A 25697-nucleotide genomic window follows, 5' to 3' on the forward strand; every position below is an offset into this window, starting at 1 on the left:
GGCTGGCTTCAGTGCTGGTCGCTCACATCTAGTGGACTCCTACCCAGAGGGACCTCATGCACAGTAGAGCTAAATGCTGCCCGATCCTGGCTTTTCCTCATGGCGCCTGCGTCTTACAGTCTATTGTTGTGTTATTATGCCAGTTCACTCACCTAGCCTCCCTCATTCTCCTCGGCCCTCAGTCTCACCCAGCAACATACATACCCCTTTTGCTGACACGGTCGCCTGCGGTGAAGTATGAAGTTTTCATTGACTCGTCTTCAGAAGTGATGGATCCTGGCTTCGGAATTAGCAAGGGATCCTGCTGTTGCCGTCGGTTAAACGTTAGGCTGCTATTGACAAGGCCAGTGGGTCATGTTGACCAATCACATGGAAGAAAGATTAGTCTGTCTGCTCCTATGAAGATTCACAGTCTCAGAACACGTAAGGAGCAGTTCTCTGTCCCATGGGGCACTGAGTCAGAATCAACTCAGTGGCTGTGGGTTACTACTCTAGCCAAAATGATTGCCGTGGGCTTGGGGCCACAGCATGATTTCTGCAATGGGACTCAACTCAAGCTCCCTCTGGGGAGAGGGGCGCTCCCCTGGAATAGCTGTGTAGCATTCCACAGTAGGAATCAACCTTTCTATATCCCCCCTTCCTCCCTGCCCACACCTGCCAATGAGCGTGGGGCTTGTTTCCAGTTTTTAACATCAGGAACAGTGGAAAGTTTGTTGCACAGAGAGGGTTCTTGTGTACATCTCTGGAGGCTCATGTACACCTGGGTTACCGCAAAGGCGAACATTCATTTTGACAAGACAATGTTATATTGTTCTGCCAAGAGCTTCCAAACAGTTACACCCCCACCCACTGTGCATTCGGATTGGCATTGTTTCACATCACCACCAACAATGGCATTCTCAGACGTCTTATCTCGGGCCCACTCAGTGGGTGTGAAAAGAAACTCTCATGACTTGTGTTTCCCTAATCAGCATGTTTCTTCCCCACTCATGTTTCCCACAAAGCGATTCCTTCCCTGTCCCTTCTCACTGTCCCTTCTCCTAAAGTGGAAACTCCGCAAGTCAGCCAGGTGTTCTGATCTGGGTTGATCTCTTTCCAAAGCTGACCACGGCAACACCTCCTCCAGGAAGTCTTCCCTCGGGCCACGAGGGACAATGCCCACGCTTTTCTGTGCCAGAGAAACTCACTTGGCAGAAGAAAGCCTTCCCTGATCGTGCTCTGACCTCTTCCATATCCCATCTTGCCAACCACCTGGATTTTCACACCCCTGGTTTAGGACGGGATTCGTTCCCCCCTTTCTCACTGCAGCTGTTGCCAGCCAGTGACAAAGAAGTAAACCATTATGGATCGAAATTTCAGCATAAGAACATTGGACATTGTCCAGGGCATTTCCCCCTCGCTCAGGGAGCCTGCTGGGGCCATCGACCGCAAAAGCACTTCTCATCTACTGCGGCAAAAGGCCAGGCCAGGCCGGGTGCCCTCTGTTTACATGGCTGGACTTACTGCGGAGAAGAATTAAAACAGCTACCCCAGTGGCAGATCTCTCTCTGCTTTCTGTGCCTGCTGCCCACATCCTAGGCCATGCGCACCAGTTTCTTAGGACTGAGTCTCATACATGGTCTGACTTGGGGCTGGGGCTGAGGGGGATTTGATGTGACTTAGAAAATCAGAAATTGGGGAAAGATGGAGCGCACTTTCAAAAAAGAACCCCAGAGAGAACACTGTTCTCCAAGAGATCTGTTGTTACAGGTCAGTGTGGTCTTCATGTTCCGGAGACTTAAAATAAGCAGAAAGCCTTAGAGAGAAATGCCTAATTTGGAAGCCTTTTCCGATACAGATCTCCAAACCTGTCTTCCGAGGGGCCTCTGGGGGGTTTGACCCTCCAGCTTTCCAGCTGGCAGCCAGATGCTTAATCATGTGCACCACGCAGGACACCTTTCTAAACCTTGAAGATAGGCCAATTACTCTACGGAGCTAAGCCTGTGTCTGGTGTGTAAGTCAGAATAAGGGGTCTGTGCACCCCAGTTCTCTTTGGAGGGTCCAAATAAGACAGACTTAAAGCACCAGGGACTGACGGACACAGGCATTTTCTAGTCTTGGGGTTTCTTGGATCATGAAACGAAACAATGTTTTTAAATTTGGAACTTGTCCTAAGGCTACTGACATTTATCTCCCTTTAAAAAAATTGAGGTGAAATTCACATCACAGGAACCAAACTGCTTTGAAGTGAGCAGGGCCGTGGCATTTAGCACGAAGAAGCTCCCAAGAAGGTTGTGGGAAAATGCCAGCATCTCTCCTTGCTATGTTTCCATGAGCGTCTGGAAGCCCCAAGCACTCGCAGTGTCGTGTAACCACCACCGTTTAGCTCAGTGTCCAATACACAGCAGTAGCAGTATTACTACAATTGTCATTTGGGGGTAAATGACACTCTGCTCCAGAGACCACGTAACAAAATTTACTAGGAAGCAGATCCAGGTGTAAGGCGTGGGGCTGATGCATGATTTCGCACTTGTGTGTCAAGGGTCCACAGCATCTGGCTGCTAAGGCTAGTTACGCTGCAAGCTCCAATGCAGGGCAAATGTGAGTTCCACAGGGAGGGTATAGAGCCCCAATTTCCTCCTGGTCGATTGAGAGGGAAGGGAGCCCCCAAACGGTGTCCTGATCCTGCCTTCAAAAGGAAGAGCTTGGAATGGGCCAGTTTTGCGACAACCAGACCAGTTCCTTCATCCCCCAAGCATTCCCCTCCCTACTGCTCTCTGAAGAGCAGCCCCGACTTGGGATGTATTCAGAGATGGAGCCTAACAGAGACGGGCAGACATCCGCTAACTTAAAAAGTCACACCGGTGACGAAATGACTCATCAAGGACTTTGCTCTTTATATGAAGTGTGTAAAATGGGACATTCCAAACGCAAAGGCTGATCCGGTGATAATGCAGCTAGTATGTCGGGGTATCACAAAGACAGACCATCGAGAAATTTAAAAGGTAATGCATATGCCATTGCCACATACTGTGCCGTGGGGTCACTCAATCTCGTTGTCCAGAGCAGTTTGTTTTTTTCTGTTGTCCAGTTATTGCACATCTAGCTTGCTGTTGATGCATAGTTCTTAAAACCTATTTAGATTATGGCAGAATTATCCAGGTGTCTTTCTTATACACACTGGGAAGCACAAGCTTTAGCAAGGAGTTCAATCCGGGGTCCTCAAACTTTTTAAACAGGGGGTCAGTTCACTGTCCCTCAGACCCATCGGAGGGCCGGACTATAGTTTAAAAACAAAACAAAACTACGAACAAATTCCTATGCACACGGCACATATCTTATTTTGAAGTTAAAAAACAACGGGGCAAAAACACTCAGCAGGCCGGATAAATGTCCTCAGCGGGCCGCATGTGGCCCACAGGCCGTATTTTGAGGATGCCTGTCTTAGAACATACTGCTGAAGGACCAGATGCAAAAAGAAGATGCCACAGAGAAGCTGGAAACAGAAGTGTGGGCCCTGGTTCACTGCCCGCCTACACATCCACACCTCCCCGTTCATGGCCACTTGGTGCTATGCTCAAGTGACCCAGCGCCAAATCCCCAGAAAAAGGCTCTCTTCCCTCACTCCCAGGCTCCTCCGCGGCTATAGAGAGACTGAAAGAGCATGTAGCAACAAAGGGCTGTAGATTGGTTTCCTGCCTGCCAAAAAAACCCAACTGCCCATGGTTTATTATCATATGTTCCCAGGAGACATAATTACCAGCATGCGGGGCCTAAGCTGTGCCGGAAATGAAGACAAGGAAGCAACGGGCTCACCGCAGAGTGGATAATTGCTAGGTTTTTGTTCTTGTTCCTTCATGCCCAAATAGCAACTTACACGGCTTTGGTCTATACACAAAGAAAATGTGAGCTCGCCCCACAATAGCACTGGGGCTGTGACTCAGGGGGCCTGCCCCCCCCCCCGTGCCGTGGACCCTCTGTGCAGAACCCAAAGCTTTTGTCTGAAGCCGTACAGCGGCGCGTCCAAACGGTGCCCTTTGCTTGTAGATTTTGCATTCATATTTGCAAAACATTAGTCCATGTTCTCTCTTCGCCAGTTCGCCGTGACTCAGCACTGTCCTCATTTTAACGGAAAGCGGCTTTCAACCTGACGACACCCGCCAAGCTGTCATAGGTAAGTTTAGCACCTAAGCCTTCCTCAGAGGACCATGCCCAGCCTCACCGTTTTCAACTCGCAGTGCCGTCAATACGTACGTTTGGTGTTTGTTCCGCAAGGCGCTTTTTAAAACTGTGCCAACATTTAAAAACCAGGAGGTTTCATGGACAAATAGAGTACCTAATCGTGGGAGATCCTGACAGTTAAATCATCGAATAGCTATTTGTCCTTCATCTTCAAATAGAGGCCTGATTCAAGGCAGGGCAGCCCTTTGTCAGCTAGAAGCCTACAGTCCCCACTGTCCCTCACAGCAAGGGGTGATAAGAGACCGGGGAGTCAGTCCTGGGCGATGAGAAGGAAGTATACGTGTGTGGTGTGCCACGTTGGCATTTCTTTCGTTCTTGCTGTCTGGTTTAAGGAGTACGTGGCTGGAGCCCCAGAAGCCATTTCTGAACCATCAGTTGACCTCAGGGGTCAGCACCGTGTGTACTAAGGTGGTGCATGAGAAAGAGAAACAGAGCCCGAGTCCTTAGTGTCACGCAGCCCCAAACCGCCTGCCTCCAAGCTGCCGTTCCTAACGAAGATGAACGCCGTTCTGAAGGAATCACGGGTTTCTGTACAGACAGCTGAACTCGTCCTGATCCGCTGCTTCTCTCGAGAACTTAGAGAGTAAAAAATATCTACTACTCTGGGGCAGACACTCCTGATCTTTTAAAAAATCGTTTTATTAGGGGCTCATACAACTCTCATCACAATCTATACATCCATCCATTGTGTAAAGCACATCTGTACATTCATTGCCCTCACCATTCTCAAAACATTTGCTCTCCACTAAAGCCCTTGGCATCAGGCCCTCATTTTTCCCCTTCCTCCCCACTCCCCCCTCTTGCATGAGCCTTTGATAATTTATAAATTATTATTTTGTCATATCTTGCCCTTTCAGACATCTCCCTCCACCCACTTTTCTGTTGTCCGTCCCCCAGGGAGCAGGTCGCATGTAGATCCTTGTAATCGGTTCCCTCTTTTCAACCCATCCTCCCTCTATGCTCCCAGTATCGCCACTCACACCACTGGTCCTGAAGGTATCATCCACCCTGGATTCCCTGTGCCTCCAGCTCCTATCTGCACCAGTGTACAACCTCTGGTCTAGCCAGAATTGCAAGGTAGAATTCGGATCATGATAGTGCGGGGGAGGGAGGGGGAGTGAGGAGGAAGCATATAGGAACTAGAGGAAAGTTGTATTTTTCCTCTGTGCTACATCTCACCTTGACTGGCTTGTCTCCTCAGCCTAGACCCCTCTGCAAGGGGATGCCCAGTGGTGAAAAAAGGGCTTTGGGAATCCACTCTGCACTGCACCCCTCATTCACTATGGTAAGCTTTTTTGTTCTGATGATGCCTAATAACTGATGATGATGGATATGATATGATTTTTTGTTCTTTGATGACTAATAACTGATCCCTTCGGCACCTGTGATAACACAGGCTGGTGTGTTCTTCCATTTGGGCTTTGTTGCTTCTGAGCTAGATGACCGCTTGTTTATCTTCAAGCCATTAAGACCCCAGACGCTATCTCTTTTGATAGACGGGCACCATCAGCTTTCTTCACCACATTTGCTTATTTACCCACTTTGTCTTCAGTGGTTGTGTCTGGAAGGTGAGCATCATAGAATGTCAATTTAATAGAAGAAAGTATTCTTGTATTGAGGGAGTACTTGAGTGGAGACCAAATGTCCTTCTGCTACCTTAATACTAAACCTATAAATATAAGGCACATAGATCTATTTCCCCATCCTCATATAGAAATATATTTGCATATGTACATGTCTTTATCTAGACCTCTATAAATGCCCTTTGCCTCCCAGCTCTTTCCTCTATTTCCCTTGGCTTTCCTCCTGTCCCACTATCATGCTCTGTCCCCACCTGGGTTTCAGCAATACCTCTTCGTTACATTACCCTTGATCATACCCTACCAGGCTTCTCATACCCACCTTACCACCAATTTGGATCACTTGTTGTTCCCTTGTCCTTGGGTTTGTCAACACCACCTCTCTTCCCCCACCTCCCTTTCCCATGCCCCACCAGAACTGTTGGTCGTGTTGTTTTCTCCTCCAGATTGTTCATCCAGCCTATCTTATTTAGACAGACCTGTGGAGATAATAACATGCACAAAAACAAAACAGAGCAAAACCAAGCAACAATATACAACAAAACAACAACAGCAACAAACCACTGACAAAGAACAAAACACAATAAGAAAGAAAAGCTTGCAGTTAGTTCAAGGATCGTTTGTTGGCCTTTAGGAGTGTTTTCCAGTCCAGTCTGTTGGGGAGCCATGCCCTGGCCCCAAAGTCCACTTTCAGCATTCCCTGGGGACCTTGCCGATACATTCCCTTGCTGTTCCGCTGCACTCCCTCAGTGCTTTGCCTCGGTGTGGTGGGATCAGGTCGGGCGCAATTCCCACACTGTGTCTCCGGTGCTGTCCTCCGCAGGGCCATGCGTCAGTGAGGGGCGTCAAGTCTCATAGTGGGGCTGCCCATGTGGTCCTCTCTGTGGACTGGCTGCTATAATTGGGGTCATCGTCCTCATGGCCTGGTGGGCCAGGATGTGCTCCACTCTCTCTTACTACCCCTTCATCTGCTCCTGTATGCTCTGATCAGATATGTCCCTCTCCCGGAGCTGCAGATTCAATGCCATCCTTTGAAATAAATTCTTCTGGGGGGAGGGAAAGGCATCCACTTAGTATTTGGTACTGGGGCCAGCCCCCAAGACCTCTCCACTGGTTTCCTACTCCACGCCGGAATGTTGCATTCACACATTGGGTCACTGGGTTGAAGTCTGGTCCCTCTTTCCCTGTGGAGATATAAACAGTACCCTCCCCTTGGGTGGGTTAGCGCCCTGTGCCCTGCTACCCATTTCTTCCTTATTTTCATACTTCCCCCCCCCCTTTCCCCACCTCCTCACCAGTTGTCTACCATGTGCATCCCTGCATTTGATCTTGTCCCTGCCATATTACACGGTCCTCACCCCAGAATGTTTGTATACAGTAGCTTTTCCCCTATGTCCCTTTTGCAGTTTTTTAAAACTCTTACCTAAGTGGACTCATGTTGTACTTGTCCTTTTGTGCCTGACTTACTTTGCTTAGCATGATTTCCTCCAGTTCTTCCCATGCAGCGATGTGCTTCATACGGTCATCACTGGTTTTTAGTGATGCATAGTACTCCATTGCATATCTATACCCCAGTTTTTTAATCCAATCGTCAGTTGATGGAAATTTGGGTTGCTTCCAACTCATTGCAATTGTGAACTGTGCCACAATGAACATTGGAGCACAGATGTCTGGCCTTGGTTTGTTTCATGCCTCTTCTGGGTATATGCTCAGTAGTGGGATTGCTGGGTCGCATGGTTACTCGATTTCCATCTGTTTTAGATATCGCCAGATCGATTTCCATAGTGGTCATACATACTTACAAGTCCATCAGCAATGGATGAGAGTTCCTGTCTCCCCACGGCACCTCCAACACTTGTTGCTTTCTGATTTTTTGAATTGGGCTACCTTTGAGGGTGTTAGGTGGTACCTCATTGTTGTTTTAATTTGCATTTCTCTTATGGCTAAAGATCAGGAACATTTTCTTATGTTTGTTGGTCATTCGGATTTCTGCCCCTGTGAAACTTCTGTTCAAGTCCTTTGCCCACCTCTCAAGTGGGCAATTAGTTTTTTTCTTTTTAAAAGCTAGCAGAGTATTGTAGATTTTAGTGATAAGGTCTTTGTCTGATGTGTCATTGCTAAAGATGTTTTCCCAGTCCGTGGACTCTCTTATTACTCTCTTGGTGAATTCTTTCGATGTACACAGGTGTTTTATTTTCAGGATTTCCCATTTGTCAATTTGTGCCTCCTCTGTGTTTGTGTCTGTTCCTATTTCCGATAGCCTATGTATTCCCTGTGCCAAAGTTCTCAAATTGGTCCCAATTCCCTCATCAATGACCCTAATAGTTTGGTGTTTAACTTCAAGGTCTGTGACCCACCTTGAGTTTATTCTTGTGCATGGAGTGAGATAAGGATCTTGCTTCATTTTCCTGCAGGTAAATATCCATTTTTTCAAGTACCACTTGTTAAAGAGGGCATCTGCTTCCCATTGGATATTTTGGGTACCCTTATCAAAGATCAGTTGTCTGTATGCTGATGATTTTATTTCTGGGTTTTCAGTTCTTTTCCATTGGTCTGAGAATCTGTCATTGTACCAATACCATGCGGTTTTGACAACTGTGGCTGTATAATATGTGCTAAAGTCAGGTAAAGCAAGCCCTCCCACTGTGTCCTTCTTTTTGAGGAGTTCTCTGCTAATTCTGGGCTTCTTCCTTCTCCATATGAAGTTGGTCATCAGTTTTTCCATTTCTTTGAAGAAAGATGGGGGTAATTGTATCGGGATAGCATTAAACTTACATAGTGCGTTGGGCAGAACTGACATCTTTACTATATTGAGTCTTCCACCTTTTTGATCTTCTCTTCTGTGGTCTTATCCAATGTGTATAATAGTCCGATGGACTTCTGTTTGTTGATCTTGTATCCTGCCACTCTGCCAAACTCCTCTATTTCTTCCAGTACTCCCCTCGTGAAACTTTTGGCATTTTCCATATATAAAATCATATCATCTGCAAATAATGATAGTTTCACCTCTTCCTTCTCCAGACAAATACCTTTGATGTCTCTTCTTTGCCTTATGCTGTTAGCTAAAACCTCCAGCAAGATAGTAAATAAGATTGGGGACAAGGGGCATCCTTGTCTGGTCCCCTTTTTCAGTGGGATTGTGTTAGTCTTTTCTCTATTGACTACCACGTTTGCTGTTTGTTTTTCATATATAGCTTGTATTGTCTAGAGGCATTTCCTTCCATTCCTATCTTCTCAAGTGTCTTAAACAGGAATTGGTGTTGGATGTTATCGAATGCTTTTTCTGCATCTATCGATATTATCATGTGGTTCTTATAGTTTTTCATGTGAATGTGACGAATAATACTAATGGTCTTTTGTATGTTGAACAATTCCTGTATCCCTAGTATGAATCCCACTTGGTCATGGTGAATTATTTGTTTTATATACTTTTGTATTCTGTTGGCTAATATTTTGTTAGGGATTTTTGCATCGATGCTCACTAGGGATATTAGTCCGTATTTCTAGATTCTTGTGGGATCCTTGTCCGGTTTTGGTATCAGAGTTATACTAGCTTCATTGAAGGAGTTCAGGAGTTTGCCCTTTTTTTCTATGTTCTGGAAGAGTTTGTGTAGGATTAGAGTTAGTTCTTCCCTAAATGCTTGGTAGAATTCTCCAGTGAAGCCATCTGGTCCAGGGTTTGTTTGTTTTTTTTTGTTGGTAATCCCTTGATAACCTTGTCTATTTCTTCTATTGCTATGGGTCTGTTGAGATTCTTGATGTTCACCGAGGATAGACTAGGGAGGGATTGTTTTTCCAAGAATTTGTCCATGTCTTCCAAATTGTTGAATCCATTGGAGTACAGTCATTCCTAGTACTGGGTAACTATCCTTTTTACTTCATTGGGTTCTGTTGTAATGTCCCCTCTTTCATCCCTTATTCTTGTTATTGAAATTTGTCCCCTCCTTTCTTTGGTTAGGTTTGCCAGTGATCTATCTATTCTGTTTATCCTTTCAAAGAACCAACTTTTAGCAGTTTTAATTTTTCCATAGTTTTGTTATTTTTCCTCTCCTGAAACTCAGCCCTGATTTTTATAATTTCTTTTCTTTTGCTGTTAGTAGGATTGTCCTACTGACTCTGCTCTAGTTGTTGTAAATTTTGTGCCAGCATATCAATCATGACTCTCTCTTCCTTTCTCAGGTGTGCATGTATTGCAATGAAACTTCTTCTGATCACTGCCTTTGCTGTGTTCCATAAGTTTTGGTATGTCGTGTGCTCATTCTCAGTTTCTAGAAATTTCCTAATTTCATCTTTGATTTGCACCACTACGCACTCGTTTTGAAGTAGAGTTATTCAACCTCCAATTGTTTGTTCTTGTTTTCTTTGTCTTCCTTTTATTGATTTACAGCCTTATGGCCCAGTGGTCAAAGAGAGATCTGTATGATTTCAATGTGCTTAAATTTATATAGACTTGCCTTATGCTCCAGCATGTGATCTATCTTTGAATATGTGCTATGTAAGCTCCAAAATAATGTGATTTTTTTTTTTGTATTTGGATGAAAAACTCTGTAAATATCTATCAGGTCAAATTGTCTAATTGTGGCCTTTAGATCTCTAGCCTCCTTGTTGAGTTTGTTTCCCTGTGATCTATATTTCTAAGAGAGTAGTGTGTTGAAGTCACCCACTATAATTGTTGAGGCTGTGATTTCTTTTTCAATCTTTTGGAGTGTTTGGTTGATGTATACAGTAGGTCTCTTATTCAGGGAATATATGTTTACAATGCTTAGTGGTTCTTTCTCTACCATTCCCTTGAGCATTATATAGTGTCCCTGCTTATCTCTTTTTATGGTTTGCAATTTGAGGTCAATTTTATCCGAGATTAGGATTGCAACCCCTGTTTTTTGTATTGCTGTTTGCTTGGTGTGACTTTCTCCAGCCTTTGATTCTCAGCCTATTTTTGTCTGTAACCTTGAGATGTGTCTCCTGTAGGCAGCAGATTGATGGGTTGTGTTTTCTAAGCCATTCTGCTAGTCTCAGTCTTTTAATGCCTGAGTTCAGGCCATTGATATTCAGGGTTATCATGTCCATTTGCAGACTCTGTGATGTCATTTTATACCTATTGTCTTGGGAGTTTTCTTACTTTCCTTTCTCATTAGTGTGTGTGTGTGTGTGTGTGTGTGTGTGTATCATTTTTGACTTCTTTCCATCGTTAAGCCAATGCTATCTAGGAGCCTGTTTTGTCTTTGTTGCCCTCTGGGTGAGGTTGTTCTTTTTTGTTTGTTTGTTTGTTTTTTTAAATGTTTTATTAGCGGCTCATACAACTCTTATCACAATCCATACATATACATATATCAATTGTATAAAGCACATCTGTACATTCTTTGCCCTAATCATTTTTCTTTTTTTCCCCTTTTCTTTTCTTTTTTTACATTTTATTAGGGACTCATACAACTCTTATCACCATCCATACATATACATATATCAATTGTATAAAGCACATCCTTACATTCCCTACCCCAATCATTCTCAAAGCATTTGCTCTCCACTTAAGCCCTTTGCATCAGGCCCTCTTTTTTATTCCCCTCCCTCCCCCCTCCCTCATGTGCCCTTGGTAATTTATACATCGTTATTTTGTCATATCTTGCCCTATCCGGAGTCTCCCTTACCCCCCTTCTCTGCTGTCCCTCTCCCAGGGAAGAGGTCACATGTGGATCCTTGTTATCAGTAACCCCTTTCCAACCCACTCACCCTCCACTCTCCCAGCATTGCCCCTCACACCCTTGATCCTGAAGGTATCATCCACCCTGGATTCCCTGTGCCTCTAGCACTCATATGTACCAGTGTACAACCTCTGCCCTATCCAGCCCTGCAAGGTAAAATTCGGATCATGGTAGTTGGGGGGAGGAAGCATCCAGGATCTGGGGGAAAGCTGTGTTCTTCATCGGTACTACCTTGCACCCTGACTGACCCATCTCCTCTCCTAAACCCCTCTATGAGGGGATCTCCATTGGCCGACACTTGGGCCTTGGATCTCCACTCTGCACTTCCCCCTTCATTCAATATGGTATATATATATATATATATATATATATATATATATATATATATATATATATATATATACACACACACATACATATATTCTTTTTTTTTTTTGCATGATGCCTTATACCTGGTCCCTTGGGCACCTTGTGATCGCACAGGCTGGTGTGCTTCTTCCATGTGGGCATTTTTGCTTCTGAGCTAGATGGCTGCTTGTTCACCTTCAAGCCTTTAGGACCCCAGACACTATCTCTTTTGATAGCCGGGCACCATCTGCTTTCTTCGCCACATTTGCTTATGCACCCATTTGTCTTCAGCGATCCTATCATGGAGGTGTGCAGCCAATGATATGATGATTTTGTGTTCTTTGATGCCTGATAACTGATCCCTTTGGGACCACTTGATCACCCAGGCTGGTGTGTTTTTCCATGTGGGCTTTGTTGCTTCTGAGCTAGATGGCCGCTTGTTTATCTTCAAGCCTTAAAGACCCCAGTCACTATCTCTTTTGATAGCCGGGCACCATCAGCTTTCTTCACCACATTTACTTGTTCACCCACTTTGGCTTCAGCAGTTGTGTCGGGAGAGTGAGCATCATAGAGTGCCAATTTAATAAACTAAAGTATTCATGCATTGAGGGAGTGCTTGAGTAGAGGCCCAAGGTCCTTCAGCCACCTTAATATTAAACCTATAAATGTAGACACTTAGATCCATTTCCCCATCCTCATATATATGTTTGCATGTACATGTCTTTGTCTAGCCCTCCATAAATGCCCCTTGACTCCCAGCTCCTTCCTCCATCTCCCTTGACTTTCCTCCTGCTTGGTGAGTGTTGTTCTTCTGCCCATACTGGGTCACCAAGGATCTTTTGTAAGGCTGGGGTTCTTTTAACGTATTCTTTGAGTTTTTCCTTGTATAGGAAGACTCTTACTTCTCCATCTATCTTGATCGATATTTAGGCTGGGTAGAGTATTCTTGGGTTTGCGCTGTTTTCCTTCAATTTTTGGAATATGTTACTCCACTCTCTCCTCTTCTTCATAGATTCTGCGGATAGGTCTGAGCATATTCTTATTTGGGAACCTTTATATGTGATTGCTTTTTTTCCCTAGCTGCTCTCATGATTTTCTCCTTTTCCTCAAATCCGGATAATTTAACTATTATGTGCCTTGGTGACTTCTTCTTGGGATTCAATCTAGTTGGTGTTCTTTCAGCCTCCTGAATGATTGCCTGGTTTTCATTCATTAAACTGGGAAAGTTTTCCTCCAAGAATTCACTCACTATTGTTGCAGATGACTTCTTTTTTGTGTCTTCCTCCGGTAAGCCAATAATTCTAATGTTGTTTTGCTTCATTGCATCAGCCATAGCTCTTAGGTTTTCTTCAGCTTCTCTCATGATCTTATTAGATTTCTGTTCACGTTTGTTAAAGTCTGCTTGCCTGTCTTCCAAGTCACTGATGTGGTTCTCTGATACCTCCAGTTGATTCTCAAGGTCCATGTTTCTGCTACTAGTTTTTGTTATCTCCTCCCTAAGCTCCTGTATTTCCTTTTGGTGTATGGCCGTTATCTACTCTATCATTTTATCTTTTTTTCTGTATTGTTTCCCTTATATCCTGTATGACTCCAAGTAGCATTCTGAAACTTTCTTTATGTGGCAGCTTGATGTCTGCTTCCTTTATGTATGTTGTTATGTTCAGGAGATCTTCTGCCATTGCCTTTTGTTTCTCCTGCTTTTTCGTTGAAGTTACTGGGGCTGATGGCTTTTTGCATTGAGTTGTTTTAGAGGAGCGAGGTGCTATTTTCTAGGGAGTCAAAAAGCACTGGCTCTCTCTGGGAGACTTGTAAATACTTCTTTGAACTGCCTACAGCTAATTTTACTATGGGATTAACCTACCACTTTATCCTCCTGCGGCTTCCCTATCAGGTGAGTACCTCATAAGCCTAATGGGTTGTCTACTTTGGTATTGCAGAGGTTGGGCAGAGGTTCCTGCAATATCTTGGAATGTTGATGAGTTTTCAAGGAGCTACTTTATGCCCCCAGGTACACAGGCATGAATTCCCTGGTGAGAAGTTGGGCAAAGTATCCCCTGGAGGGAAATCAGGGCTTTCCCTAGCCTCAGGCTAGCTACTCAGGGTGGAGCTCACCTAGCTGGGTGTGGTGTAAATGCCCTAGGCTAAGAGGAGTGGTCTGGAGGTCAGCAGTGTAGTGTGAGAGAACAGGAAAGAGACAAAGAGGAGGGGAAAAAATTTAAAGTAAGACCTTTTAGACTGTGCTGAAATATAGGGGAGAGAGGGAAATAAAAGCAACCATGTAGCTGAGTCACACTTCCGGCCCTTGGAGCTGCAAGGGTTTAGTCCCTGCCCCCAGGCAGTGGTGGCAAACGCCAGCTGAGGGGAGAAAAAGCCCCTGGGCAGCCCTGAAAGACTGGGGGAACAGAGAGCAGAGATGTAAACAAAAGCAACAATGTAACTGAACCCTGATCCCTGCCATGGAGCTGCAAGGGTTTAGTCCCCACCCAGAGGTAGCGGTGGCAAGCTGTGGCTGTGCGGAGAAGAAGCCCCTGGGCAGTCTTCCAGGGCTGTAGGGGAACAAAGAGCAGAGATGTAAACAGAAGCAACAATGTAGCTGAACCCTGATCCCTACCCTTGGAGCTGCAAGTGTCCTGTCCCTGCCCTGAGGCAGGTGGGGAGAAACTGTGGCTATGCTGAAAACAAGCCGCCCCCCTACAGATTCCAAATGGTCCTGGCTCCAGCAGAGACAGTGGCAGGGGTCAAGGTCAAGCCCCAGCTGGCTTCCACTGAGGTAAACCAAAAGCCGCCAGCCCCTCAAAACCCCATGGGTCTGTGCCTACTTATCTTTATGATGCTCCTCCTGTGTTCCAGCAACTCTCCTGGGCTAGATTCTGCGGAGTCCCTTTGGTATGTGTCACTCCGTCACCATCTTCCCGGAAGTCCTCCCACTCTTGATCTTTTAACAGCTTTGTTGAGATATAATTCAAGTTCCACACAATTCCCCTTCCCATTTAGAGTATACAATTCAGTGGGTTTTAGTGTAGAGACTGTCTCTGGGTTACAAAGGTTTTTTATTTTAATTGTTTTATTAGAGACTCATACAACTCTTATCACAATCCATACATACATCAATTGTGTAAAGCACATTTGTATGTTAATTGCCTTCATCAACAATGGTTTGATTTATGTTCAATTTACAGAGTTAAAATGTATCCCATAAAGCATATTATAGTTTTAAAAATTCCACGTACAGACCTGGTTCACCATCTAGAGATCGTTTGTATTTACAAAATTGTGCAACTATTGTCACAGGCAATTTTATTTTATTTTTAAATTTTTAACTGGAATGCATATTTATTTCAAGTAGTGAATTAAAATAGAACAAATTCTCATACAGCTGGTAAACCAGTCAATAATGAGGCGTTTAATAAAATGGATTGTGTAACCGAAAACTTTAAGTAGGCAACTTGAAGATATTTAATGTTTAAACAAACTGCCTACACTTGTAAGACTTCGTAAATGAACAGCTCTTTGTCAGGGCTACTTGAGTGTGTGTGTGTGTGTATATATATATATATATATATTTTTTTTTTTTTCAATTTTCAAATGCCTGGTGGATGCTGGGAGGTAAACTTCAGAATGAAGCCAGAGACAAAGGGTAAACAGAGTATTGCTCAATAAGTTGTAGAATTGGAAATTTAGGTGGTTGACATAAAGGCATTTGGCTCAAGAAATACCTACTCTCTGAATCTGTCCTTAAACAATATCCATAGGAATTTTTAGAACATTTGTATCCCTCTGAATAAAAATGTATACCCATTAGTGGCCACCCCCACTATGTTCTGTTTTCACACCACCACCCCCTCACTGCCATCAAGTAGATTCTGACTTGTAAGTAAAGCAAAATCATATCTCCTGTTTAAATATGACTGCATACAATCTCTGTTATTAATAATTTGTTATAAGCCACATAGTCAAATAATTTTGCATAGTTGATAAAACACAAGCAAATGTTTACTGGACAGTGCTTTGTTCTGTTGTCCATGAGTATGAACTAAGTGGCACTCAGGAGCAACAGCACATGGTATGTTGAAAGTTGAATGAGAACCCTGGAAGAAAGACTACAGAGGGATACATTTGAACTGTGGTACTGGCAAAGAATATTGAAAATACCATTGACTATGAGAAAAAAAAAAACTGCCTTAGAAGAAGCACAATCAAAATGCCCCTTAGAAGTGAAGATGTTGAGACTTCATCTCATGCCGTTTGGACATGTGACTAGAAGAAGGAAGTTCCTGGAGACAGACGTCAAGCTAGGCAAAGCAGAAGGTAAGTGAAAAAGAAAAAGACCATCAGGGAAACAAATTGACACAAGGGCTGCGACAATGGACTCAAATAGAACAGTTGTGCGATGGGTGTGGGTCAGGCAGTGTTTCATTCTGCTGTACATGGGGTCCATATGAGTCCTAACTGACTCGACCACACCTAACCACAGTCTAAGTAAGTCCAGCACATGTGAACGACTACAACTCACACCCATTCGACTACATCTGCTGTCATCGACTTTACAATGCTCTATATCTCTTAGCATTGCTATTCATATCCCTGCACTATGTTCAGAGGGGCTTCACCAGAGGCTTAACTCAGATGAGTCTTGGGCTTCTACTGTCTTCCCTAAACAAAAAACCAAATCACTGCCATTGAGCTGATGCCAACTCATAGTGACCCTATAGGACAGGGTTCAATGGCTCCTGTGAGTTTCTAAGACTGTAACTTATGGGAGTAGAAAGCCTGGTCTTTCTCCCTCTGAGGAGCTGGTGGTTTCCAACTGCTGACCTTGAGGATCGCAACCCAATGTGTGACCACTGTGACACTGGGGCTCCTACTGTTTTCTGTGGTCTTCAGATTTGGATTTTATTACTTATAATCCTTGGACCACATAGGTTGAGGTGCTTAGTTGTGGACTAAGCACCTTAGTCATGGACTTACTTGGCACCTCATTTAGGTGGCTGCTTGTTTGAAGACAAGCCTTTAAGATCCCAGATACTATCCTTTATGACAGCTAGACCCCCTCTGGTTTCTTCACTACACTTTACTCTTTGCTGTTCCATTTTATCTAAATAGGAAATTATGTCTACCATAGTTTATAAATTTGAATAACTAGAAGGCCTTCCGGAAAGATGGAAAACTAGTCAGACATGCTACTCAGACTCTCTACAACAAAGACACCAGACAATACCCAACAAAGCAGACATGGAGGATAATCCTGGAACCTCAAGCTTCAGAAGAAAGGGTATAGAGGACTTCCATAGAGGACTTCCGGGAAGATGGCAACTGAGTAACACATACCAGAGGGACTCAGCAGAAATCAGCCCAGGAGAGTTACTAAGAGGGAAATTCAACTCTGATGGATTGCAGGAGCAGCATCATAAAGATAAGTAGGCATAGATTCACAAGGTTTTGAGGGACTGGGGGCTTTTGGCTTACCACAGTGGAGGCCAGCTAAGGCTTGACCTTAGCCCTGCCACTGTCTCTGCCAGACCCGGGCCCATTTGGAGCAGCCACTGGGGCTTAATCTCAACACAGCCTCAATTTTCATCTGCTTCAGGGCAGGTACTAAATCCTTGCAGCTTCACAGGCAGGGATGGGGCTCAGATACATTGTTAATTTTGTTTCCCTCTCTTCTCTCTATCCCCCCACAGTCTCAGAGGACTTAGTTTTCTTTTTTCCTCTTTGTCTCTTCCCTGTTCTCGCACACTTCACTGCTCACCTTCAGACCACTCCCCTTAGCCTAGGGCATTTACACCTGCCCTCCACCCAGGTAGGTGAGCTCCACCCTGTGCAGCATATCCCAAGGATGGGGAATCCCTGCCTGTGTGGCTGGAAGGGCTCCTATTTATCCTCTGTGGGCCCATGTGACTGAGGGAACTTCCTCCCACCTACCTTAGTGCCTCCCACAGACTAAGGCAGCTCGGCCAATACTCACCAATGTTCCAAGCTGCTTCAGAAACCTCTGTCCAACCTCCATAGTGATCTACCTGACCAGGGAAATTCCACCCATCATTCGCAGTGTTCTACACCAAAGCAGACAACCCACCAGCCTTCTGGGGCACTCCCCTTGAGAGTGAAGCCACAGGAGGAGAAAGTGGTAGGCTAATTCCATAGTGAAATTAGCTGCAGGAAGTTCAAAGAAGCATTCCTACGAGTCTCCCAGAGAGGGCCAATGCTCTTCAACTCCCTGGAAAATGGCACCAGGTTCCTCCAAATCAATTCAACGTAAACAGCAAGAGCCCCAATGACCACACACACACACACACACACACACACACACACACACGAGAAACAAAAGGCAATGGCAAAAGATGTCCTGTACCTAACAACGTGCATAGAAGAAGCAAACATTGATCTGCTACAGAAAGAAATTTTCAGAATGCTGCTTGGAGTCATACAGGATATTCCAGAAAAAGGTTGAAATGATGGAAGAGATAAAGTCCATACACCACAGGGAAAGTCAAGAGCTTAGAGAAGAGATAACAAAAACCAGTAGCAGATTCACGGACCTTGAGAATTGACTGGAAGAAGCAGAGAACCGCACCAGTGACTTGGAGAACAGCCTAACAAACTTTAACAAATGCGAACAACAACCTAATAAAATTATCAGAGAAGCTGAAGAAAACCTAAGAACTATATTTGATGCTATGAAGAACAACATCAGAATTAGTGGCTTACCAGAGGAAGACACAACAAAGAAGTCAACTATCCAACTATGAACAAAAGGAGAAAATCATGAGAGCAGCTAGGGAAAAGCAAGCAATCACATATAAAGGTTCCCAAACAATGTAGAAGAGAAGAGAGTGGAGAAACATATTCCAAAAATTGAAGTAAAATCACTCAAACCAAAGAATGCTCTCACCAGCCAAATTATCGATCAAGCTAGATGGAGAAGTAAGAGTCTTCCGAGATAAGCAAAAACTCAAAGGATATGTTAGAAGAAACCCAGCCCTACAAAAGATCCTTGCTGGCCCAGTATGGGCAGAAGAACAACACTCACCAAACATAAATAAGAGACTACCACATAGAACAACCTCACCCAGAGGGCAACAAAGACAAAACAGACCCAAAGATAGCATTGGCTTAAGGATGGGAAGAAGTCAAGAAGACACACACACACACACACACACTCACTCACACACACACACACACACACACACACCCAACACACTAATAAAAAAGGAAGGTAGGTGAAGGACCAACCCCAATCCTCACTACATGGACACCTGCCACTCCCCCCAGAAGAATTTATTTCAGAGGACAGCACTGAAGCTGCAGCTCAGCGAGAAGGACATGTCTGATCAGAGCACATGGGAGCAAATGTAGGGGCGGGGGGTGAGAGAGTGGAGCACAACCTGGTCCACCAAGCTGTAAGAACAATATTCATTCTCAGAGCAGCCAATCCACAGGGAAGACCGGCCCCACTATGATACAGGACATCCCTCACTGACCCATAGCCCCATAGGGGACAACACTGGAGACAGTGTGGGAATTGTGCCCGCTCTGACCCCACCATACCGAGGCAAAACACTAAGTGCATGCAACAGAACAGCAAGGGGAACAGAGCAATGAAGTTCCCAGGGAATACCAAAAATAGACTTTGGGACCAGGACTTGGCACCCCATCAGACTCAACTGGAAAACACGCCCAAAGCCAACAAACAGACCTTGAACTAACTACAGGGTGTTTTTTTGGGGGGGCTCATTGGCTTATTGTTGTTTTGTTTTCTTTTGTTGCTTTGTTTGCTCTGTCTTGTTTTTTGTGCATGTTATTATCTCTGCAGGTCTGTCTAAATAAGATCGTCTGGATGAACAATCTGGAGGAGAAAACAACCCGACTCATGGTTCTGGGGGACATGGGAAAGGGGAAGGTGGGGGGAAAGGAAGTGGTGTTAACAAACCCAGGGACAAGGGAACAACAAGTGATCCAAATCGGTGGTGAGGAGGGTGTAGGAGGCCTGGTAGGGCATGATCAAGGGCAATGTAACTGAGAGGAATTACTGAAACCCAAATGAAGAGTGAAGTGATAGTGGGACAAGAGGAAAGTAAAATGAAATAGAGGAAAGAGCTAAGAGGCAAAGGGCATTCATAGAAGTCTAAATAAATCCATGTATATATGTAAATATATTTATATATGAGGATGGGAAAATAAATCTATGTGCATATATTTATAGGTTTAGTTATAGGTTTAGGTAGCAGATGGACATTTGGCCTCCACTCAAGTACTCCCTCAATGCAAGAACACTTTGTTCTATTAAACTGGCATTCCATGATGCTCACCTTCCCAACACGATTGCTGAAGACAAGTGTGTGAAGAAAGTGTGAAGACAAGTGTGGTGAAGAAAGCTGATGGAGCCTGGCTATCAAAAGATATTAGCATCTAGGGTCTTCATGGCTTGAAGATAAACAAGCGGCTATATAGCTGAGAAGCAACACAGCCCACATGGAATAAGCATACCAGTCTGTATGATCACAAGTTGCCCAAGGGTTAGTTATCAGGCATCAAAGAACAGAAAAATCATATCATTGTGAATGAGGGGGAGTGCGGAGTGGGGACCCAAAGCCCATTGGTAGGCGACTGGATATCCCCTTACAGAAGAGTCTCAGGGAGGAGACGAGGCAGTTAGGGAGCAGTGTTGCAACGATGAAACATACCACTTTCCTCTAATTCCTAAATGCTTCCTCCCCACCCACTATCATGATCCCAATTCTATTTTACAAATCTGGCTAGACCAGAGGATGTACACTGGTACAGATAGGAACTGGAAACACAGGGAATCCAGGACAGATCATCCCTTCAGGACTAGTACCGAGAGTGGTGATACCAGGGGGGTGGAAGGAGGGTGAGGTGAAAAGGGGGAACCGATTATATGGATCTACATATAACCTCATCCCTGAGAGACAGAACAGAAAAGTGGGTGAAGGGATATGTTGACAAAATAATAATTTATAAATTATCAAGGATTCATGAGGGAGGGAGGAGCGGGGAATGAGGGGGAAAATGAGGGGCTGATGCCAGGGGCTTAAGTGGAAAGCAAATGTTTTGCGAATGATGAGGGCATTGAATGTAAAAATGTGCTTTACACAATTGATATATGTATGAGTTGTATGAGCCCCTAATAAAATGATTTAAAAAAAGAAAATATATAGAAGTGGATTGAATATCAACTAGGAGAAGAAGCTGAACAAAAACGATGCAAAAGGAGGCACAGGGAGAATTGTCAGTTATCCTGACAGCATAGTGCAGCATGGTCATGTTGAACTTTTGCAAGCAGCATTCCATTCAGAGAAGGGCATGACACACAGATAACAAGTAATGAAAAAGATGGAATCCTCCTCCCTTGTTCCTCTCACCCTCTGGTGACCAAAAGCATGGCCAACCTCAACCCTCACCCACCCACCCACCCACCTCTGCACAGCCCATCTCTGAGATCGGAAGTGCTTGCTGGTGGATATAAGAATGGACTTGAATACCTCTCATCAGACCAGGTGAATAAGTAGTGCTGGCTCCCTGGCCACCTTAGACAGGCAGGAACTCATTCCATGATGAGTGGCCCTGCCTGCATTTGTCTTCTGACTTGAAAGAATTCCTTCCAGGAACAAGCATTCTGAGCTCAGCCACCAGCTGAGCCAGCATGCATTACTCGTAGGAAAGGTACCTTGGCCCCAGAAGCATGGAGGCTGGCAGAACCTCCATTTAGGATTGATGTCCCACCCCCTAACCCCCTCAACCATTACATTATTTCTTTATCTGGCAGAGGGTATCAACCCAACTGGGTGCCCTAGACCCCACAATTTTTCCCTTTGGTTTGTGTATGTTGTCGTTCTATTTTTAAAACGTTGCTTTCCTCTATTTCTTTCTTTTAGCCCATCATTTTTTCTTTTCTTTTTTTACATTTTATTAGGGGCTCATACAACTCTTATCACAATCCATACATATACATACATCAATTGTATAAAGCACATCCGTACATTCTTTGACCTAATCACTCTCAAAGCATTTGCTCTCCCCTTAAGCCCTCTGCATCAGGTCCTCTTTTTTTCCCCTCCCTCCCTGCTCTCCCCTCCCTCCTGAGCCCTTGATAATCCACAGATTGTTATTTTGTCCTATCTTGCCTTATCCGGAGTCTCCCTTACCTCCCTTCTCTGCCGTCCATCTCCCAGGGAGGAGGTCACATGTGGATCCTTTTAATCAGTTCCCCATTTCCAACCCACTCACCCTCTACTCTCCCAGCCTCGCCCCTCACACCCCTGGTCCTGAAGGTATCATCCACCCTGGATTCCCTGTACCTCCAGCCCTCATATGTACCAGTGTACAGCCTCTGCCCTATCCAGCCCTGCAAAGTAGAATTCAGATCATGGTAGTTGGGGGGAGGAAGCATCCAGGATCTGGAGGAAAGCTGTGTTCTTCATCGGTACTACATCACACCCTGACTGACCCGTCTCCTCTCCTAAACCCCTCTGTGAGGGGATCTCCAGTGGTTGACACTTGGGCCTCGGGTCTCCACTCTACACTTCCCCCTTCATTCACTATGATACATATACACACACACACACACACATATATTCTTTTTTTGCATGATGCCTTATACCTACTCCCTTTAGCCCATCATTTTTTCTTACTATTTTCTTTTCTTCCTCTCACAATAATTTCCCTATTCATTTTTTCTTTCCTTTTGAAATATCTTTGTTTGCCCTTTACTCTTCCCTTCTCAGTTATTAACTATTTTACTTGCTGTTGTTCACATGCTTTACCAAGATTGCTTATTGTTTCTTTTTGTTTTTCTTCTTCTAGTTTGGCTATTTTGTTTTGTTTTCTCGTTCTCTTTTTAAATTTTACCACCTGATGGAAGACGCAACCACGTCCCCACGGGGCCAACTAAATTTATCACTTTTTCGACAACGCTTACTGGCTGAGAGCACATTTCTTTGCCAGTAATCATTAACAGTTATCAGGAAACATCAGTCACAACTAGCCCTCAACTATATTATGTGAACAGCAAGCAGAGAATTGTGCACACACTGATATTCTCTATTACACCCATGAGTAGTCAGGTAGTAAGTGGCCAGAGTCTCATCAGATAACTACAAATACAACAACACTACAATATCCTAAAGACAACAGACTCTTTCAGTGCACATGAAGAAACGAGACAGAGTGACCCAAACAAGGAAACATCTTACGGAGCCAAAAGACCTCTTAGAGGAATTAAAAAGCAATAGAACTGCCTACTGAGAGCCCCTAATGAAATGTTAAAAAAAAAAAAAAAAAAAGAACTGCCTACTGAGAAATGAAATAAATTACACTACAGATGAAATAAAGAAAAACACAGAAAAGACTAGAAGAACCTGGGAAAATGCTACACTGACAAAATAAATAAATCCTCCTCCCTTTTAGCAAGCAAGGTGTATCACCTGCATATCAAAGCTTGTTAATAACCCTTCCTCCAATCCTGATGCCCCATTCTTCTTCATAAGACCGAGTTTCTCAGATGATTTGCTCAGCAGACAGATTGACCAGTGTCGGGGGAGCATGCAACCCTGACACACATTTCCTGATTTTCACCATACGATACTCCCTCGTTCTGCTTGCCCACTGCTTCGTGATTCTTGACACATTCACCAGTACATGAGCACAATGATGTGTTCCGGAATTCTCCTTCTCCTCAAGGTTATCCACAGTTTGTTATGGTCTGCAGAACTGAATACTGCGTTTCAGTCAATAAAACACAAATAAGCATCTTTCTTATTTGAACATTAGTAAGCAAAATGTTGATTTAGAATATATAATTTTGTCTGAGATAGTAAAGAGTACTTGCAAGGCAGTTGAAAATAATTTTATTCCTCTTTCATATTATACCTCTTGGCAGACTCTTCACAGATCTCCAGGAGTATTCTTCGTCTTGAAATAATGCTTGAAATCATACAACCTCACTTTCTGTTGACGCTGTGTCTTCCCAGTTCATTAGACCAATCTCAGTAGCTGCTGGGTGGCAGAGCATGATTCAAATGCAAGGGAATGCTCAACCAAAAGAGGTGTTTTGGTTCACTTTGGGCAGAGAGGTACAAGTCACTTGATTATAGTTCTGCTGGCATATGATTGACAAGAAAGAACAAGTGGTCCAAAATTCAATGGAAAATATCATTGTTATTTTATAGAAAATTTACACATTGTACATTTTATTTGAGGAATTTTAAAATTCAAATATTAAGAGCTATTGCATAATTGATGTGACAATAGCACTATTTCTAGATGAGCAAGTTTATTTTGCAAGTCATAACAATATCAACCAATTTCCTAAAAGGCCAGTTCATCTGAAGGGAATGGAAAATAAACATTTATATAACTTTGTTATCTAAACAATCATTTAGCTTATTTCCTCAAAAAATTGTTGTTATTTTTTAAAGAACTGTTTAATTACAGGCTGCTCTTGTTAGATGCCATCAAGTCGGCTCTGACGCAGAGCAACTCAATGCACCACAGAACAAAACAGTGCCTGGTCCTGCACCATCCTCACAACTGTTCCTGTGCCTGAGCCATCCTTGCAGCCATGGTGTCCATCCATGTCCTTGAGGGCTTCCTCTTTTTTGCTGCCCTCTACTTTACCAAACATGATGTCCTTGTCCAGGGACGGGTGTCTTCCGACAATAATATGCAAGACAAATTTGTAAGACCCAGTCTTGTCATCCTTGCCTCTAAGGAGCACTCTGGCCTTCCTTCTTCCAGTACAGATTGCTTTGTCCTTCAGCAGTCCATGCTGCTTTCTATATTCTTCTCCAGCTCCACCATGCAAACGCATCGATTCTTCTATCGTCTTCTTTATTCAATGTCCAACTTTCACATTCATCTGATTCAGTGAAGAATACCATAGCTTGGGTCAGGCCCACCTTAGCCCTCAATGTAAAATTCTTGTTCTTCAATGTGTTAACGAGGTCTTGTGCAGCAGATTTACCTAATGCAGTAGGTCTTTTGATCTACTGACTGCTGCTTCCACGAGCATTGATTGTGGATCCAAGTAAGACAAACTCTTTGACAACTTCAACCTTTTCTCCATTTATCCTGAGATTACCTGTTGGTCCAGTTGTGAGGATATTGGTCTTCCTTACATTAAGTTGTAATCCACACTGAAGGCTGCAGTCCTTGATCTTCATCAGCAAATGCTTCAATTCCTCCTCTCTTTCAGCAAGCAAGGTTGTGTGATTTGGATATCACAGATGGTTAATAATCCTTCCTGCAATCCTGATGCTCCATTCTTCTTCACATAATCCAGTTTCTCAGATGATTTGCTCAGCATACAGACTGAGCAAGGATGGTGAGAAGATACAACCGTGACCCACACTCTTCCTGACTTTTTAAACCATGAAGTATGCCCTTGTTCTGTTCATACAACTGCCTCTTGATCCATGGACAAGTTCCTCATGAGCACAATGAAGTGTTTTGGAATTCCCATTCTTCTCAAGGTTACCCATAATTTATTATGGTCCATCCTGTCGAATGGCTTTGCATAGTCAATGAAACATAAGTAGATATCTTTCTGGTATTCTCTGCTTTGAGTCAAGATATCCCTTGTTCCACATCGTCTTCTGAATCTGGCCTGAACATATGGCGGCTTCCTGTCAATGCACAGCTGCAACTTATGCTGGATGATCGCAAGCAAACTTTCAGTTGTGTCTGCTATCGAGGCTATCTTTCTGTAGGTTGAGCATTCTGTTGGCTCATTTTCCTTTGGTCTGGGCACAAATATGGATCTCTTCCAGTCAGTTGGCCAAGCAGCTCTCTGCCAAATTTCTTGGCATAGATGAACGAACGTTTGCAGCGT

Source organism: Tenrec ecaudatus, chromosome 10 (genome assembly GCF_050624435.1).
Source record: "Tenrec ecaudatus isolate mTenEca1 chromosome 10, mTenEca1.hap1, whole genome shotgun sequence".
Lineage (NCBI taxonomy): Eukaryota > Metazoa > Chordata > Mammalia > Afrosoricida > Tenrecidae > Tenrec > Tenrec ecaudatus.